The following is a 17,964-nucleotide window of genomic DNA, read 5'->3' on the forward strand; positions in this document are numbered from 1 at the left end:
TCACAATTGGGGTTGATGTAGAAGATCACTAAACTAAATAGCAATGAAAGTAAACAAGCAAGATGAATTAAAAGGGTTGTAAACAATTGATGAAAAGCACTAGGGTGTCATGGGGTCATAGGGGATTCATGGAAATTGATCATACAAACATGTTCTCAAATTATAAGCAAGCAATTATTGTTGTGATGGATCGAGTTGGTTTATATCTTACAATCCTAGGAAAGTTTGGGTCCCGGAGCCGAATCGATTAGATTGTACAACACCTACAAGTCGACTTAGTCTTCCCTACTCAACAACATGTATGGTCTAATGAGACTCGAGTTGGTTTATGTCTTACAAGTCTCACTGAAAAGATAGGTGATGGGTAAAAAATGCAAGGATTCATAGGCTCACATTTCATCAAACATAACATGTGCATGAGTTGAGATCACAACAAGCAAGAAAATAAACTATGAAAGCATATTAATTTAAGCATGAATCATTCCCCATGTTGGTTTCCCCTAATTACCCATTAACCCTAGCTAAGGAACTACTCACTCATTATCATGTTGAACATGCTAGCAAGGTTGTCAATCATACCAACAAAGTGAAACATGATGAATAAATGAAAGTAATTAACAATAATTAAAAAGGGATTAAGAGAATTATACCTACTAATGATTCCAATAATAAAGCAAAGAATAAAAGAAGTACTTGATGCTTGATTGGAAGGTTGTCAATCTCCCAACAATAACCCAAATAATCTTCAATTACCCAAAATAAAGGATGAACAAGAGAGAGATTAAGGAAATAAAACTTGTATTAAAACTTCATTAATTGTTGATTACAAGATTAAAGAGAGATTTGATTGATATTAACTACACTAAAGATTGCTAAGAAGAACATGCTCTTCTAATTAGACTAATGGGGTATTTATAGTGGGGATTAGGTGTGTGAATTAGGGTTAACTAAGGGCTTAAATGACGATTAAGTCCCTACTTAAGGAAACACCGGTCTTTTTGGAAAGACTCTGATACGTGCATTTTATATAGTCCTTTTAGGCCTTTTCATGCACGTATTTCCATGCTTTTATTGTAGTTTATGCTACGAAATGCCCTGAATATGCTACTTTGGTTTGTTTTGTCTTATTTGCAGGAATGAACCAGAAAGTAGTGAAATCAAGCCTTTTACCGTCCATTTAGCATGCATCTGGAGGAAGAGTGAATTTGGAGCGGGAATGTAGCTATTTTGAGATGCGCAAAGTAGAAAGATAGCTAGGCGAGCAAAGGAAGAACTTCAAATTGCTAGTGCCTACTTTGAAGAGCCATATCTCGAGTTCTACAACAGATATTCAGGTGATTCCAACTGGAGATAAAAGCTTGTCCTCTTAGCTTTCCAACGCCACCGGAACCACCCTGTTTTCCCAAGTAACAAAGAAATGACAGCCGTTTGAAGTTCAGTGCGCAAAGGAGGAAACTGTTGCTGGAAAGTACTCGATCGAGTAGAATTTTGCTCGATCGAGTCCTTTTTCTACTCGATCGAGTAGTTGCATTTATTGATTTACTCGATCGAGTAGATTTTCTACTCGATCGACTGGTTTAAGCTTTAGTTTACTCGATCGAGTGGTTTTAAATCACTCGATCGAGTGGATTCTCCTACGGGCTTGGGCTTTTAAGCTTATTTCCGTCATTAGGTTTAGGAATAATCCTATTTTCTTATAAATAGGAGCTAGGATGACATAACCGGGGGCTCCCTCTCTCTGATTTTTCATATACACTGTTACTGTTACTTCTGTTCTTCCTTATTTGCCGGATCGATAATTCAGTAATTCATTCCTTCTCTTTACTTTTATTTAATGTTTGCTTCTTCTTTATTTCTTGTTCTCTATTTCATTATGCGTAGCTAGATCCCCTTAATATGTTAGGATTAGGGAAGCCGTGGTAGTAATATCTTTATTGCTTTTGCCTCAGTCTCTTAGTTTAGTCCAAACAATCAAAACCCCACATTGTGACATTAGACAGATTGAGTTAAACAGATAATTAGCAAAATAGCCTCCCTGTGGAGATCGACCCTACTTGCTGCTAGCTTCTGTTAGTCATATTTAGGTATTTTATTTTTGGTACATAACGACCGTATCAGACTCCGGTCTCTAGGGAGACTCCGGTCTCTAGAAAAAGATGTGCATCCTTCCTTGAAGCTTGAAGAAGACGAAATGGGTCGGCCTGAGAATCCGGGCGTCTTTAGCACGGGACGGGCGGATTCGGTGGTCTCTGCCCGAGCATCTTGTGGAGAAGACGGGCGTCTTCTGGAGTTGCTGCCCGGGCGTCTTGGAGTGAAGACGCACGGATTGTGGTGGTGGAGGACGGGCGTCTTCAGGACAATCCACACGGATTGCTGGACAGTCTCGTTTCTTCTTCTTTTCTTCCTTTTTCTTTATAAAATCCTTGGGGATTTCCTCGAGGATGCAAGGATCTTTTCTCATCATTGCCTATCTAATATAGTATTTACAAAGGCCTTCTAATCTTGTCTCTCCTTGATGCTTGGTCATTGAATTCAATCAATTTAGTCTCGTTTTGCCATGAAAATGCAAGGTTTGCACACCTTTCCTACAAAGGGATCAAAACCTCAAAGAATATGCAAAACAAAGAACTAAAGACAATAAATGACCCAAATATGCACTAAAAAGCATGGGAACAAGGCTAATTCGGGGACTAAATATGCTCTAATTATGGTCACATCAATTATCCCCAAACCGAACCTTTGCTCGTCCCGAGTAAAGAGGTGACAAAGACTAGGACCATTATTTAAAACTAACCTAATAACATAGCCGACATGAGACAATTAGCGGGTCTCACTCCGCCCCTTCAACTCACAACAAGACAGCCATGAGGTAGGATGCCTTCTTGCAAGGCAAGGTGGGTCTTGCCAAAATGGCGACACATCCAAACATTAAGCACACAAAATCAAATAATGGATACATCTATAAAAGAATAGCCACTTTCCTCATCTAAGTGGCGGAAATTATCTACAAGGGAAGCAATTCAAGGGTACACACTCCTTCATAGATGCAATTTCTTCAAACTACTAAGCCTAGAAGGATACCAATAAATCACCTCCAAGTTGTGTCAAGCTAGGGTACCTTTTATCCTCAATCTTTAAATGCTTTTGTCAAGAATAGACTCCCTATGGTGTTAGAAACACTGGAGGATCGCGGAATTCCCCCTCTTGCCTAGACAAGAAGAAGGGTCGTCCCCTCTCTACCATGCACAAAAATGGATACGATGGATAAAGGGATCGATAGATATTTGAGTTTCACTGTGGGAGTTTGCTTTTGTTTTTGTTTACCCCCCAATTTATTGTGGCATATAACATTTGAGAACACTTTCTTGCCATTTCTTTTTGATTTTTGGCATTTCAACACTTGACAACTTTCAACTTTTCTTTGCATTTCTCTTTGAACATTTTCAAAGTCACCCCATATGTAGTGAAGGTGGCTTATATTTGAAGCTTTAGGAGTTCTATTTTTTCTCCTCTTTTCATCTGATGCATTTTGCAAACTTTCTTTCCCTTTTCATTTCATTGAACTCAAATTGATTTCTTTTTGTGCCCATTCCCTTTGATGACAAAAAAATGTGGTAGAACATGGATGATGGATGGATGCATGGTTTCAAGGGTAACCTTGGAATAAACGGTAGCCAAAGAGTTATCACACCACAAGGTACTCTTGACTAGGCCTTAATCCATGGGTCAAAGGATACTAGCATGACATATACTAGGGTGTTTTACGAGTATTCTAACAAGCAAAGTCTTAAGAAGAAAAAGCATCTACTAGGGCCTATATACACTTGTCAAACTTCCCAAGTAGACGGTTTCGCAAAATTTTTCTAACATGCAAACTACATGCCATGATGCAACTAGCATATAAACATCCTAATGCAAATGATTCTACCAACTAATATGACATATACACTAAATACAAGTCCTAAGTTCACATTGCTATACCGCATCAATCAAAATAAAGCCACATAGTCATTAACATAAAGAGGAAAAAGGAGATTGGAAAGTTCATACCATGCGGTCTTCAATATCCTCATTGAAGGAAATGTAGATCTATATACATACTAACATACTCATATATGTTAAAATTAATTTGTCATAAAATTAAATACGGATTTTATGCATGCAAACAATATACTAAAATAGAGAAGAAATCATATCCTTACATTGAAATTACGGTTCAAATGGGCACAAAAGAAATCTCCTTTTCTTTTGTTCTTGAGCTTTCCTTTAATGGAAGAACAAGATCCAAGTGTAGGATCTCTCCTTAGGATTTATACCCAAAGCTTAACTCTTAATCTAATTAATATTATTTGAGCTAGTATAATATTAATCTTAGTGAAAAATTGAACCAAAAATATTTTGGTTTTGCTCCTAAAACCGGGTAGGAGAATAGATGAGGAAAGATGTAATTTTTATCTCTCTAAAAATTATATTATGAAGTAAGAATGAATAATTATCTAACCATACACTACATATGGTGAATGATAAAGATAATAAGTAAAAGAACTCCTTGTTCTTTCCAAGGGAGAACCGGGTAGGGTGGTAGGAAATGGCCTATGCATGGCCTTTGTGCTCTTACACAAAAGGCACTAGGTATGCATGCCTATATTAGAGTAATTATCATTATGCTTACCACTAACTTAAACAAACACAATATTTGTTTAAACAACCTCCCATTTTCGGCACATATGATAATATGAGATCCATATTATTTTTGTCAAATGTCAATATGTCACATGTCATATGTGACATAAATTTGTTATGTAATTTTTAACATGTTAAAAATCAACGTATTAATAAAAATACGTCACATACAAAAATCGACTTAGTAATTTCATAATTACTTGTGCCAAAATATTTTACCAATTCATAAATCGTATTTATAATAATTCATTCAAATTTAATTGTTTCTGTAAACAATAATTTCATCCGAGTAATGATACAATTCGATTACTCAGACCGTATCTCATTTAATCACATTTCAATTTGATACGTAAATTTTACTTCCAAAATCGTCCGTCAATTTTTCAAGTAATTTAATTAACTCGTAACATTATACGATTAATTAAATGATCAATTAAGAGTATTGCCCTATAGGTATGACCTAGGGGGTCAACTGATCACCACCGTCACACGACAAGAATGTCAAACTCTAGTCGACCAATCATTACCGATATATGTTGACCATTGACAAGAACAATATTACTTCCCAATTGTATTCATTTTAATGAGACTTAAACATGTGATCATCATGATCAACAGTCGTGATCGCATTATTGTCGGAGGACACATATTCCAACAATCTCCCACTTGTCCTCGACAAGTGTGCGTCACCAATTCTCTTGTCCTATTACTATCTCCCACTCAATGCAAGGTGTCTTTCAGGTCGTACTTGCAAGTGATCATATCGAGAGTGGTTTCCTCGATCTGGAGAATAACTGATTGACCGGATTTATCCACTCTGGATACCTTCCGAGCGTGGCCACGCATTTCCAGTTCATTACTCCTCGAGTGGCCCTGAGATATTGTTATAACCCTGACTAGGGGTGGACAATTCCTATCGCACTCATTCCCTTCGACTAGCCACAGCCATCATAACCCAAAATATGCCCATTTGACCCCATTTACGAAGGTCGTAGTAACACAAATCAAAGTTAATCTGACTTGTGCCATCTTAGGCGAATAGTCTTTAGTCAAAAGAATCGACTCATTTGAATACTATAGTAGCTCTCGCCACGACCAGGCTATATAAATTTGCCAGAACTCTATAAGCGGTCATTAGGCCCGACAAAATGTTCCTAACAGTCTGCCTATGTGATCGACTAGTCATCTCACATGACTCTATGGCACTTGAACTTGCCATCAATCGCATCACACTCTAGTCACTTCGAGACGTCACCTCATATAAGTAACTATGGGCAAAAACAATGTTAATCCATGTTCACTTTAACGGGGTTCAATTGTCTCCACAACCCGTTTGGATATAACAATGTACCAAGTGAGTTAATAATAACTCAAACGACAAATGTCGACATCACACTCGGGTAGTCAATATCATATTACAACCTTGTGATGTTTATCATAAGTGTAAACACTTATTGATTGCAATAGAAGTTTAACATCCCATGTGTCCATGTGTTCAAACTTCTTGCACTTGCAATTTCCTTCACATTCATGTTCTCATAGCATGAATCTTACCAAGTACACATTAAGGTTCTTGACCTTGGTTTTGGTTCTTTAACTTGAAAGAACTTTCTCATCGCTCATCTCATAACGAACGAATTTGCGATGAATAATATAACTTGTACCGATCAAGTATTCCATCCACACACAATGCACTAGGTATATGTTTTGTAGAATCTTGTAACAATTGACAAGATTATTAGCTTAGTACTTCTCACAAGTCCTAGCTTTATTAGGAAAGATTGTTTTGAATAACCTCTTACTTAACCAAGCATCTTTCCAAAACTTCTCATTTCTCTTTTCTGGGCTTGAAAGATTTGGGATTCTCATAAATCCTCATATGTGTTCGGATTTTCTACAATATGTGCAACCTCTTGACACACAATAGAACATTCCGTCAAACACTGAAATCGCTCATCGGATTCTACTTGAGAATTCATGACGTTTCCTTTTTGGCTCACCAAGTCTTGTATTGAGTTGTGACTTAAACACTCTTATGTAAGTCCTTTTTCGATTACTTTCCAGAAGTAATCAACTTGAATCAAACAATTTCTTTTGTAAGTTATAAGCTCTTTACTTTCTTAAAAGTAGCATGAATTCATCATTTTTAACAAGTGACGAATTTAACCTCCTAGGTTTTGAAGAAACAATGTCTTACACAAAACGTCTCATGTAGCCAAGAAAAACCAGTTTCTTGCGACATAACATTCTCTGTGGCATTCTTTGTGGCTCTTAAATAATTTCTCCCACTCTGTCTTCTAAAATAAACTTGTATTTTAGAAAGACAGCTTCATGAGCCGCAAACCCGTCGTGCTCGTGATAATTGCAAGGGAAAAATGAGCATTTGTTTCTTGTGAAAAACTTACAACCATGGTACCCTTACCATTTCATATCTCATATGATTCGATTTAGTGGAAAAATAATTTTAGACAAAATGATAAAATCCCCAAAAAGGATCAAGTAACTCAAAGTAACTTGATTGAAGTTCAAACCATATCGAATAGCGTTTGATTTCTTATCCAATCACACATTATTTCATAATGCGTGCTAAGAGAGATTAACTTGTGATACTATATCACATTTCCTTTGGCTTATATCAAAGTCTTTACTTTGATAATCCCATCACGACTAAATCGTGATTCCTTGAACTCTTTTGAAATTCTTCAAAGATTTCTCCTTTTACCTTATTAAGTGAACATATTAGCGTCAACTTAAATCGTTGGTAAAAGAAAATGATCAACCTATTTTGGATCGATGATTTACAACCTCGATCTCCTTTTCAACCAAAAGGCACGAGACATCTTGCTTTGAATACAAGATACACATATACCATTAACAATCTAATGGTTTCAAGAGTACTCGATAACTCTTTGCGTTCATCATTCCAAAATTTAAGGTTTAATCTTGGGTTACCAATTTGAGTCTTGCATCATCTTCATGATATATCGTTCTAGTTTGGTTTAGAATATTATCACCTTGATAATGGGCTAGCCATATATCAAATCGTGGTGTAAAGGGTCACAAAAGTGAAACCTCTTTTGTATCTTAACAAGTATGTATTCTTATTTAGAGTTTATGCACTTAATAGTCATAATTAAGTACAACTTTAAATCCAAAAACTAGATTGAGTACACATTTACTCTATCTCTCGACATTATTAATGCTAGTCGTCATTTTCTAATCATCTTATGTAACGAACATAATGATGAAAACCTCCATTGGTTTCTAATATTGACGAAGTGATACTAGCAAAAATTATGTTTAATCAAATAAACATTTAAAGAAGAAGGTCCCATTAGATGTCCCACAACTAACTTGTTGATTCTTCAATAATTTGGGGTAGTTTCCTTTCTTGTGTTCAACATTTAAGACAATGGAAACTTTATCGGTCGGGATTGATAGGTTTAGTATCGCTATTCTCAACAACTTTACTTTTAACATTACCTTGTATCAATTCCATTATAATCTTTACTTCTTGAACCTCGTCCTCATCTTAACGGTTTAAGAGAATGCTCCCACTTAATTCAATGAGTCTTTGCTTTGAGAAGCAAAATTGAATTCATGAAGATTACTCTTCATTTGTTCGTTTTAGTCTTAAAACTTTCATTGAAGTGGTTGCGTTATTTTGGTCAATTACGAATTCTGAAAATCTAATCACCAAAACAATTTATCGCTTCAAGGTACTTAATTCAATTAAGCATATGAAACATAGTCCATTGTAAGTAGAAGTGTTAGTCAAAAATCAAAAACCTGTTTGATAATGAATAACTTTAATCCATACTCTTTACAAGAGATCCTTATCAATGGTTCATTTGAGGTTTTAGAAGCAAATTCATATTTGTCTTTAGTTATGATGTTTTAATGGAGATTCGTTATCAAAATCGAAATGATATCGTATATGAATTGTGGTAAAGAAATAGAGCAATATAAAAACGGAATAGTGGAAAACTTAACATTTATCGTTTTATTAATACTTGGAAAAACAAGTATAGCATTTACATAGTGACCTCTACCCAACTATGATAAATGATTCCAAGACCCAAATTCATATCGACTTAGGCACGGTGGGGCCGATACATCCTTTATCAATATAACTCGGTGGATTAACGTTTAATCGATTCTACTTTTAGAATTCTTGGTCGATAATATTACATTAACAATTATCTATAGCCCAAAACACATTGACAAGGGCACGGTGGGGCCGATACATCCCTTGTCAAATACTTTTGTTGAGTTCAATCCAAATTTCGAATAAATGTGTCCATGATCCAAACCCACATTAACTTGGGCACGGTGTGGCCGATACATCCCTTATCAACATGAATTCGGTGGATTAACATTCATCACCCACTTCCCCTACGTAACAAGGTTTGTACCCCGGTGGGGCCGAGCGCACTCCCTCGCGAAATAGGTTTTCATGGTTTCTACTATTTGGTAAGGCTATGTCTCAATTAATTGTTTTAGCGAGAGGTCATGTCAATTTATTATCTATCACGTTTTAAGTGAACTAAAGCGGTGAACTACGATAATTCTAATTGACACGGTCGATAAACTCGATAAAATGACAATGCATGTTTAGTTATGGCGATTTAGCGATGCATGCGACATAAAATAAAATGCAAGCATAAAGATAAATAAATCCTAGTATGGCCTTTCCTAAAATAGAAAAACTATTTAACTATTACATATTCGGAAACCAACTCCATTGGTCCCTTGATCTTCGGTTGAGGCACGCATCTCGAGGTAACACCGTCTTTATGTATCGCCATTCTTGAAGAAATCCGTCTTTGGAACTCCGGAATGAATAAAATTACATAATAAATTACATAATTTCCTATTATACATTTGTAACTAAAATAAAAATAAATCTATTAAATTACAAAACGGTGATACGAGATCACAATAAAAATTACAACCGAATCGGTATTCCCATACATTTCGGGAAATACCAATTAAAATCTAAGGCCATACTAAGTAAAATTACATAATTCAAAATTACATAAATTAAAATTATGACAATCATAAAGAAAATGCAGCATTATAATATGTAAGAACATGCTCAATTTTATGCTAAATCGCCTTTTAATTAGCCAATATCGTATATTACTCGGTTTTTACGGATTTGCGTGATTTCAACATTTTATAATCACAAAAATACATAAACTCATATTTATGCATAAGTTAATTACCCTAACCTCTTAGGACTCAAAATTTAGTCTTCACTAATAATTTGACCATAATTAACCCATATTTACAAAATTGTTCATAAAAGGACCAAAAATTACAAAAATAAGCCATAAACTTCAAATAAATCACAAAATTTCAAATAAATTCAAAATTTGAAATTTAAATTCATGAACATTCTGGAAAAATTCCATGACACTCATAATGTTCAAAATCTTAGGTTAAAAATTTCAAATTTTTCCTAAAAACAATGTTGCGGTTTATCGATTTTAATAAAATAATCATAAAAACATGGAAAAATTATTTTCATTAACTTTTCAATTTTAGATCTGAAAAAGATAATAAAATGCAACATTAGACGTTTTTCCTATGTCATAGATTATGTTTTATTAATTTTCCACTAATAATGTCACTATTTATGCTATTTTTCTTCAAAAATCCATAAATCATGCAAAAAGACTTCTTTATAGCCAATTATTTTACACACATCTTGTAAAATTGCATGTGACAACATATTATTTTTCTATGACCATATTCGAAATTTAACTCATATTAACCTATTTTTCACTTAAATCCGAATTTAATAATGAAAAATTCATTTTTCGAGCATAACAAGTCCAAAAATTATGAAAATTTACAGGTTATCTCAAAATAATATATGTGACAACATATCCAAAAATCAACTTAAAATTCGAAGTATAGCTAATTTTAGACCAAAAATGACATTTTTACTCATAAAATCATATTTAAATGCCATTATTGTAAAATATGAACAATAAAAATCCGAAAAATTAACCAAAATATCCTAAAACATTTTAGGACCAGAAATATTAACATGCATGCATTAATTTCGTGATATCTCATAATAACACAAATTTTACAAGTTTTATTTGTTATTCTTATAACTCGGAAAAACTTTTAACCGATTTGCATGCAAACAACCGTGGCTCTTGATACCGATTGAAGGAAATGTAGATCTATATACATACTAACATACTCATATATGTTAAAATTAATTTGTCATAAAATTAAATACGGATTTTATGCATGCAAACAATATACTAAAATAGAGAAGAAATCATATCCTTACATTGAAATTACGGTTCAAATGGGCACAAAAGAAATCTCCTTTTCTTTTGTTCTTGAGCTTTCCTTTAATGGAAGAACAAGATCCAAGTGTAGGATCTCTCCTTAGGATTTATACCCAAAGCTTAACTCTTAATCTAATTAATATTATTTGAGCTAGTATAATATTAATCTTAGTGAAAAATTGAACCAAAAATATTTTGGTTTTGCTCCTAAAACCGGGTAGGAGAATAGATGAGGAAGGATGTAATTTTTATCTCTCTAAAAATTATATTATGAAGTAAGAATGAATAATTATCTAACCATACACTACATATGGTGAATGATAAAGATAATAAGTAAAAGAACTCCTTGTTCTTTCCAAGGGAGAACCGGGTAGGGTGGTAGGAAATGGCCTATGCATGGCCTTTGTGCTCTTACACAAAAGGCACTAGGTATGCATGCCTATATTAGAGTAATTATCATTATGCTTACCACTAACTTAAACAAACACAATATTTGTTTAAACAACCTCCCATTTTCGGCACATATGATAATATGAGATCCATATTATTTTTGTCAAATGTCAATATGTCACATGTCATATGTGACATAAATTTGTTATGTAATTTTTAACATGTTAAAAATCAACGTATTAATAAAAATACGTCACATACAAAAATCGACTTAGTAATTTCATAATTACTTGTGCCAAAATATTTTACCAATTCATAAATCGTATTTATAATAATTCATTCAAATTTAATTGTTTCTGTAAACAATAATTTCATCCGAGTAATGATACAATTCGATTACTCAGACCGTATCTCATTTAATCACATTTCAATTTGATACGTAAATTTTACTTCCAAAATCGTTCGTCAATTTTTCAAGTAATTTAATTAACTCGTAACATTATACGATTAATTAAATGATCAATTAAGAGTATTGCCCTATAGGTATGACCTAGGGGTCAACTGATCACCACCGTCACGACACGACATAATGTCAAACTCTAGTCAGCCAATCATTACCGATATATGTTGACCAGTTGACAGTAACAATATTACTTCCCAATTGTATTCATTTTAATGAGACTTAAACATGTGATCATCATGATCAACAGTCGTGATCGCATTATTGTCGGAGGACACATATTCCAACACTCATGTCTCGGATGTGGCGTAGTCGATCAATGTGAACAAGCATAAAACAAACACAATATATACATGACTATTCTACAAAGGAAATGAACTTGTTTTTGGTTTTTCAAATTTTTATGGTTTTTCGAAATTTTTCAATTTTTTTGGATTTTTGAATAAGAGTCAAGTTAAAATTCCCCATCCCCACACTAATATGGGCATTGTCCTCAATGGCCAAAATGATGGGAAATCATGCAAGCATGATGCATGAATTCTACTCTAAATGCAAGCTACATTAATCTACACTACATGATGCATGGTTTTTTTGTTTATGACGGAGAGCATAATTTAGATTACCTCCCGTTGCGTATGAATGTACTTCCCCAAACCGAGTTAGACATTATTTCTAATGTCCTAAGGTTGGGTGTAGTTCATGCACACAAGATGCAATACATGAAACTAAATTTGTCATTTTGGATTTTCAAAAGTGGGAACAATGAAATAAGAACACCTCAATGGGGCCGAGGTGTTAGTCCTCTATGTTTCTAGGACTACTCCAACCATGATCAAGATAAATAAGTAAAACAAAGAAAGAAGTAGACAAACCTCAAGAGGGTAGGAGCCTCCAAAGCTTGCTAGTCTTCCATCATATCATCATTATCATCATCTTCCTCAACAGAAGTGGACTCATCACCACTTCCTTCTTCACTTCCTTCTTCACTTTTTTCATCATCCTGTTCTTCTTCTTCACTAGCCTCTTCATCAATGCTATCAACAACTGCATCACCGAAAACCTCATCGTCACCCGGAATCTCACCCCTAGATGCACTCGGAAAGAAGACTTCCTTATCCGCCCAACTAGGCAAAGGACATGAAGGATCAAGTATTCCTTGCCTAGCTAAATGAAGGAGGGGTGGATATTGGGCTAAGTAAGCATCTTCCCGATCCTTAAAAGCTTGCTTGTGCATCTCTTGCATAAGAAGAGTCATATAATATTTGCTTGCTTCAACACCTTCGGGTTTGAACTCTTAGTACTTGAAAGGATAGGGTGGTGTGACAATGGAAGACGAGGGCATTTCAAATTCATCCATTTGTTGTCGGATAATGTATTCGGCTTCTTTTGAGAGGGGAAGGAGGTAGTTGGTCAGATGGACACTCAAACGACAAATCTTAGAAGGCAAAGTAAAACATCTAGCCTCATTGGTGAGCCACCCATACTTGGTGTCAAGAGGGTTATGAGTGACCCACTTGTACTTGTTAATCATAGCATCCATATCAATGAGATGACCCCCCTTGTTCGCCACATACTTGCTATCCTTGTTGAAGTTCGGATCAAAGTACTTAGCTAAAAGAGTGACTAGACCTCCATTCACAATAGCGGTGGTGCCTTGCTTCCCACAATCAACATTTAGCCATCTATCCACCAAAAGCCTTAGAGAATTGAAAGGCTTGGTGAATTCCCTTCCAATGTTTAAGGCCGACTCAAGAAGAACACAATCGAGCTTGGTAAAGTGGTTGGTGTCTTTTCTTGCAATGATGGTATTCCCTATGACCTTATGCCACACTCTAATGCCCGGATGGTGGACTAATAGAGCGCGAATAGCATAATAGTTCTCAAATTTCCTTCCGGAAATCGCCTCTCAAAGAGGAGCGGGGTCATACTTTCCGGGATTCTTGAAATAACTATGTGAATCACTAAGACCCAATGCTTTACCCAATTCCTCAAAGGTGATGTGCCTACTCACATTAGCTAGGCGGAACTCGATGTTTTCCATTGTGTCTACCTTAGTAACTTTCAAAGAACTCAAGAATTCTAAGGTAAGGGAGGGGTATGTCAATTCTTTTGTTGCAAACAATTTTCCCAACCCCATGGCTTCAAAGAAGACTTTAGTTTGCTCAAGGACACCCAACTTATCTAAGGCATCTTCTCAAATAAACTTTGTGGATAGAAAGGATTTTCTAACATACTTGGTAAATGTTTTCCTATGGGAGTTAGAGATGAAAATTACCTCCGGATAGTTCGAAAGTTGTGCAATTTCCGGAGTTTTTGAAGTTGTTGCTTCCAAGGGAGGTTGTTGTTGTTGCACTTCCAAGTTTGAACTAGCTATCACCATAGCCAATGAGGCTTTCTTTGCTTGAAGACTCTTTTGTCTTGTTGATAATGCCTTTGCCTTAGGTGCCTTTGTTTCTCCTTTTGTCCTTGCCATTGATGATTTAACCAAGAAAAGAGTGAAAATCTTCAATTTCCTATACCCAAATCGATTTTAAGGTGAAAGGCTTTGCCTTTATAAATTCAAAAGTCGACTCAAAGGTTGAAGATTTTGGTGCTTGGTTGGATTTTTGTTGAAAGAGGAGTGATTAATTTTTGTTAGAAGGATGTTTTGATTTGATTTTGATGAATGTGGTTGAGGAAATCTTGTTTTGGTGATGGAGAGGATGAGGGTTTTGAGTTTTGGGGTTTATGGGTAGTGTTTTGAATGAAGGAATGAAGAAATGAATGGGGGATGGGGTTTATAAAAGACCTGAAAAATTTGAATTGCAGGGGGAAGACGGGCGTGTTTCCTTCGGGACGCCCAGATTCTGTCTGTTTTGGCTTCAGAGTTCTTCGCCTAAAGACGGGTGTCATTCAGTAGAGACGCTCGGATTGTTCAACTGCGGGACGAGCATCTTTCACTGAAGACGGGCGGATTCCTTTCCAGTGAATTTTCTTGTTTTTCTCAGCCAAAAAGATGGGCGTCTTTCCTTTCAGGACGGGCGTCTTCTCTTGCAGGACGCTCGGATTTGTTAACAATCCCAAAATTTCAAAAATTCAGCTCAGAAGGACGGGCGTCTTTTGACAAATACGCCCGGGTTGCCTGAAGACGGGCGGATTCCCTATAAAACGCTCGGATTCTGCCCCTTTTACCCGGATTCAGTTCTATCCGTGTACTTGCATATCCCGTGTCATTTTTCATTCTTAAAAATCCCGTGTTCTTCATTGTGGGGGCACTACTAAGGCATGAATAGCCTAGGCAATTGCTATCCCCACACTAAGCTAAAGTACTACACATCAATTGAATCATTAGTCCCTCCCTCACTTCTCTCAAAAATGATAATTATCTTGATCAAGGCATAAAAATCCAAGAATGACAAAAATGCAATGTAAAAATTAAAATGCGAGTTAGAGTTAGAGATATTTACAAATGGTGGTTTAGGGAGGACTCCACCAAACTCTCATCCTTAGTGAGATGTCATGGGGGCATGTCCAAGGTGTTGTTGATGTTGCTCAACACGTTGAAGAAGTAATCAAAAGCTTGTTCATTATCATGATAAAGATCTTCAATAGATCTTTGCCCTTGTTGTCGGTCTTGATCGATAGCATTACCAATATAAGGATTGAAAATCCCTTCAAACTCATCGTCCCAAAGACCACAAACTTCATCTACTTGATCACTAAAGATCTCTTGAGTTGATAGAGACAACTCTCCCACTTTCTTGCCTTGGCCAATGAGGCCATCCTCTTCATTGCTTGACTTTGGTGAGCTTTTCAAGCTCTCTTTGCTACAATTCACTTGCTTTTTGAATGGAGCATCTTCAATTTTCTTCTTCCATTGAAATTCCGACTTCTTCCTATCATCCTTCCGGCTATAATGATCAACCATAAAACATGGTTCATGCAAACGGGGAGCTCTCATGGTCTTTTCAAGATTGAAAGTTATGCTCTCATCTCCCACTTCTAGAGTGAGCTCTACATGCTTCACATCAATTACCGCACCCGCGGTGTGTAAGAAAGGTCTTCCTAGAATGATTGGAATGTTTGAGTCTTCTTCCATGTCAACAATGACAAAGTCCACCGGGATGAAAAATTTCCCAATTCGTACGGGAACATCTTCCCATATCCCTAATGGTGTCTTCGTCGATCTATCGGCCATTTGGAGTGTGATATTGGTGCATTTAAGCTCTCCCATCCCCAACCTTTTACTCACCGAGTACGGCATAACACTCACACTAGCCCCTAGATCACATAAGGCTTTGTTGATCGTGGTGTCGCCAATGGTACACGGTATTGAGAAGCTTCCCGGATCTTTGAGTTTTGGAGGTGAACTCCCTTGAAGTATTGCACTACTCACTTAGTGAAGGCGATAGTCTCAAGCTTCCGGATTGACTTCTTCTTTGTGAGGATGTCTTTCATGTATTTTGCATCGGCCGGCACGTGATTGATTAATTCCGTGAAAGGAATTGAGACTTCCAAATTCTTCACAATTTCCATAAATTTTCCAAGTTGGTCATCAAATTTGGGCTTGGCTTGACGACTTGGAAAAAGAAGTCTAATCACAATGGGCTCCTTCTCCTTGACCTTGTCTTCATTTTTCTTTGAAATTTCTTCTTTTGATGGTTCTCCATCCTTGGAGTTTTGCACAATTTCTTCTTTGTCACTAGCTTCCACAACTTCATCCTCAACTTACTTCTTCGGTGCTTCATACCTTGTACCACTCCTCAAGTGAATGGCACTAACCGTTTCATGTCTTGGGGGATTACTTTGAGGTGGTAATTGCCCCTTTTGTCTTTGTGAGCTTGAAGATGCTAGTTGAGTCAATTGGGTTTCCAACATTTTGGTGTGAGCTAGGATGTTGTTGCTGGTGGTTTCCTTTGCTTGACTATCTTTTTGCATTTGAGTGAAAAACTCTTGTTGATTTTTTTTTTGCATTTGAAGGACCGCTTTTTGAACATCAAAACCTTGGTCATTTTGTTGATTGTATGGAGATTGATTTTGGTAACCTTGGTTTTGGTTGTAAAAGGGTCTTTGATTTTGGTTTCTCATGGGAGGTGGGGTGTATGTTGTTTGAGGGTTTTGAACATTTTGGCTTTTGTATGAGAGATTTGGATGGAATTTGGTGTTTTCATTGTAATAGTCTGAATAAGGGGTACCACTCTTGTATGCTTGGAAAGCATTCACTTGTTCATTTGTTCCCCTACATTCACTTTGGTCATGTCCCAAAGTTCCACAATTCTCACATATCCCACTTGGGATTGATGAAGATGCCGTCATGGCATTAACATGATGCTTTGGTGATTTTGAGGCTTCTTCAAGTCTAGCCATAGCTTTTCAAACTTCAAATTGACGGTATCAATGTGAGCACTAAGTTGAGCACCCAATTGAGTAATGGAGTACACTTCATGCTTTCCTCCTCTAGTAGCCTTGCGAGGTCTACTATATTGTGAGTTATGGACCGCCATTTCCTCAATTTTGTTCCAAGTTTGATTGTCATCAACTTCGGTGAACATTCCATTTGATCCCATATTGAGAATGTTCCTTGAATCTTCATAAAGACCGTTCCAAAATTGTTGTACCAAGAACCACTCGCTAAGTCCATGGTGAGGACATGAGCGACAAATTCCCTTAAACCGCTCCCAAGCTTCATACAAAGATTCTTCATCCCTTTGCTTAATGCCCGTGATTTGAGCTCTTAGCATGTTAGTCTTTTCCGGTGGATAGAACTTTTTGTAGAAAGCTAGAGCCAACTTTTTCGAAGAATCAATTCCGAGAGTAGTCTTATCAAGGCCTTTCAACCATTGTTTCGCGGTGCCAATTAGAGAAAAAGGAAATAAGACCCATCGAATTTGGTCTTGAGTTACACCGGTTTGAGAAATCGCATCACAATAGTCACAAAAAATCTCCATATGAGAATGAGGGTCTTCACTAGGCATCCCCCCAAATTGGCTTCTTTCGACTAATTGGATAAATGCGGATTTGGCAATAAAATTTCCGGTTAGATGTTGTGATGTGGGAGTACCATTGGGTAGGTTCTCCTCGGTGGGTACGGAATGTGATGAAAACTTAGGCATTGTGGGTTGATTTTGTGTTGGATTT

At 36.3% G+C, this 17,964-nt stretch overlaps 1 non-coding gene across 1 annotated transcript; it reads left to right on the forward strand.

Moving 5' to 3' along the window:
* The first annotated feature begins 17,460 nt into the window (after positions 1-17,460).
* Positions 17,461-17,567, forward strand: LOC141619163 (small nucleolar RNA R71). The gene has a single exon (XR_012531608.1). It is a non-coding gene; the product is annotated as a small nucleolar RNA R71 (small nucleolar RNA).
* Positions 17,568-17,964: the final 397 nt, after the last annotated feature.

Source organism: Silene latifolia, chromosome 1 (genome assembly GCF_048544455.1).
Source record: "Silene latifolia isolate original U9 population chromosome 1, ASM4854445v1, whole genome shotgun sequence".
NCBI lineage: Eukaryota > Viridiplantae > Streptophyta > Magnoliopsida > Caryophyllales > Caryophyllaceae > Silene > Silene latifolia.